This window comes from Octopus bimaculoides, chromosome 10, assembly GCF_046866305.1.
Source record: "Octopus bimaculoides isolate indiv1 chromosome 10, ASM4686630v1, whole genome shotgun sequence".
NCBI classification, from domain to species: domain Eukaryota; kingdom Metazoa; phylum Mollusca; class Cephalopoda; order Octopoda; family Octopodidae; genus Octopus; species Octopus bimaculoides.
The window spans coordinates 87,673,317-87,677,094 of NC_142937.1; positions in this window are offsets into that span (position 1 = coordinate 87,673,317).

The window sequence follows — 3,778 nt, forward strand, 5'->3', positions numbered from 1 at the left end:
GCGTGCTGGCAGAATCATTAGCACGCCGAGCGAAATGCTTAACGGTGTTTCGTTCTGAGTTCAAATTCCGCCGAGGTCGACTTTGCCTTTCATCCTTTCGGGGTCGATAAAATAAGTACCTGTTGAGTACTGGGGTCGATCTAATCGACTAGATCCCTCCCACCAAATTTCGGCCCTTGTACCTACACTAGAAAAGAATATTTATGCGCAGAATCATCTGATGTACACAGTGATGCATACTAAGTTTCCAGCAACCGTGATGGTTTTAGGAGTGGTTAATAGAGAAGGTCACGTCATACCATCTCACATTTTTCCGTAGGTTCTTAGAATAAATGCTGCTGGATACGTCGAGGTGGTGGAAACAATTGTTAAGCACAAGATGAATGAAGTACGCAACGAAAGGCCATCCGTGTTTCAGCAACATTTAGCATCTTCTCACAAAGCCCCCCCCCCCGTGCCTCAAGAATGGATATCTACCTATGCAATCATGTAATACCAAACATGTAGCCCCTAAACTTATATCTTATGGACTAATACGCTTGGAGCGTTGTTGAAAGGGAGACTAATCATTATCCTTATAGACGGCCGCCGTTATCCGGATGATGTTCGAAATGAGTAGGAACCACTTAGTGCAGGCCTATCGGCGATTCCGGTATTAAAACAGTCAACAAAGCCGAAAGTGTATTCATAGCATAGCGTATCATATGAGGAAGCTTATCAAGAACCGTGAGCACACATTTTTATTAAAATGTACCAAATATGTCCTCAGCTACCTCTCGGTCCCTGGATATATTATATAGCTATATTATATTATATTATATTATCTATCTATCTATCTATCTATCTATCTATCTATCTATCTACCTACCTACCTACCTACCTACCTGTCTGTCTGACTGCCTGCCTGCCTGCCTGCCTGCCTGCCTGCCTGCCTGCCTGCCTGCCTGCCTGCCTGTCTGTCTGTCTGTCTGTCTGTCTCTCTCTCTCTCTCTCTATCTATCTATCTTTTACCCGTTTGAGACTTCGGACTACGCCATGTTTGGACCTCATCCTGATGGTGATATCAAATCGATTCCATACTTCTTTCCAAACTGGTACTTCTTCTATCGATCTTCTTTTTACCGAAACGCTCATGTTATGGAGACAACTACAAGCCAACAGCAGTTGTCAAACACTCAAAACACAAAGATAAATTCAAAGGTGCATGAACATACACACACACACACACACACACACACACATACATACATACATACATACATACATACATACATACATACATACATACATACATGACAAACATTGTAGAGATTCTCGGTTTGAAGTTTCTGACCGAACAACGACCACATACACAGAGTCACATTCGTTAAGTAAGGAATACCCTCTAACGCACGCATTATTATAAATGAAACACATAGACTTCTGCACTGACGTGACACACACGCATACTATACGGGTGTAAGTGCATTCACAGGTACATACCTAATTGCACCCTACTCCACATACACATACACAAATACACACCTATACACATACCAACCAATTTTTAATTATTATTAACCCCCAAGAGCTGTTTCATCTTAAAATAGGAGGGTTTTTACCGCTTTGTGAGTGACCGGCTTGGATTTCGGTCTGCTAAGGAGAAACATAAATAACTGCCAAAGAAGTAATGCGCGCGCACACACGCACATACCCCATATATATGCACGCGCTTGTGTGTGTGTGTGTGTGTAAATATATAAATACACACACACACACACACACACACACACACACACACACGCATGAAGCGCCATGCTGATGCAAACTAAAAAAAATAGAACTCAAAATATGAGTAATGAATATTTTTTTTCACATTTAGCAGAAGTAACAGAGTGACTCAAGGTCCAGTCTCTCGGACCTACACACACACACACACACACATATATATATAACTTTGATAGGTTAACTTTGATAGGTTTGGCCAGCATAAGCCCAGACCATGTCTAACACAATAGCACCACGTGAAGTCTTTTAATCATATATGGGGCAGCATAGCCCTCTCTAGCTAATACATATATGCACACACACACACACACACACACACACATACACACACACACACACACACACACACATATATATATATAGAGAGAGATATATACATACATATATACATACCTATATATACATATATACGTATATATATAACATAATATATATTATATATCATACATATATAAATATATACATATATATATGTATATATATATATATATATATATATATATATATATATATATATATATATATAATATATTTATTTATATATGTATACATACATATTTGTTTTTTATGTATGCATGTCTGTCTATCTATCTATCTATCTATCTATCTATCTATCTATCTATCTATCTATCTATCTATCGCTCTTTTTATCTATCTATCTATTGCTCTCTAGATGTTTATATGCGTCCGCATTTGTCTACGTACAGCTGTGCACTTTCAATGTATATTTCTGGGTATATATGCAATATATCTCTACCATATACGGGTAAGTGTCCACCTACCCGTATTTGAGAGAGAAAGAGGGCCACAGGTAAGCAGTGTTTAGAAGAGGATGTGATGATGCAGTGGACGGTTGTGGTGAGATATTTCAACAGCACACTGCTCACCTGTAGTTCTAGAATGCAGTGACGTCAATAGATCGTTCGGATGACGTCATTAGAGCTTGTTGTTTGACAGCTTGTAAATGTATCTATGTGTGAATGTGAGCATGTGTTTCTGCGAGAGCGCATAGAGTTCTGTGTATGTGCCAGTGTGTACGTGCATGTGTATGTGTGATTATGGGTTAGCCTTAGTATGCCTGTACCAGTGTAAGTGAGTGCGTGCGTTCTGAATATTTGTTTGTTTGGAATAGTTTTCTGTGCATTTTTGGTAGTTGTGTATGTGTGTGTGTGTGTGAGAGAGAGAGAGAGAGAGAGAGAGAGAGAGAGAGTATGTGTGTATGTAACGGCCTTCATGTATATATATATATATATATATATATATATATATATATGAATGTGTGTGTGAGCATGTCCATGTGTGTGTGTCTATATGGAAATATATATACGTAAATGAATGCATTGGACGAAGTAATTCTGATGCGAAATCGTGTTACTCGTTCTACCAATGACGAAGGGGCGATACCCAGAGCCTTTTAAGGCTTTTCTCGAAGTAAGGGCGCTGCCCATACATAGCCTTTTAAGGCCATCGCTGACTGGCTGCTCTGAAGGTCAGATAAAATAATTAGGCGGGGTCAATTGTTTATGCTAAGCCGATGATTTACCGTTGATGGTTTCCATAGAAACATGAGTGTATAGTGTCTTAAATCGCTGTCGATGACGTTGTAGTTGTTATTGGTGTTCAACTTAGAGTCAACACTGATTGGTGTTCAGCCCAGAGTCAACCCCAGAGTCAGCTCAGAGTCAACCCGGAGTCAACCCTAGAGGCCTATGAGTAATCGAGTCTCACCCGTGATCATCCTGTCATTCAGAAGAGTGTGTTTTTGTGAGAGATTAGGCTGCTATTTCTGGCAAATCAAGTAACCATATGAAACCAAAAAAAAAAAAAAACCCAGCAAAAACAAAACAAATAAGCTAAGGGAAATAACTCGAAGTGACCAGTGGCACGTGTTTGAACAACATAGAAAAATACAGGTTTACCAACAAATACTTGATTTATTGACATTAATTCTGCTTCTAAAGGATGCGTCATAATTACACAATGGTAATTAAGACCTGCTCCAAGGCGCTTG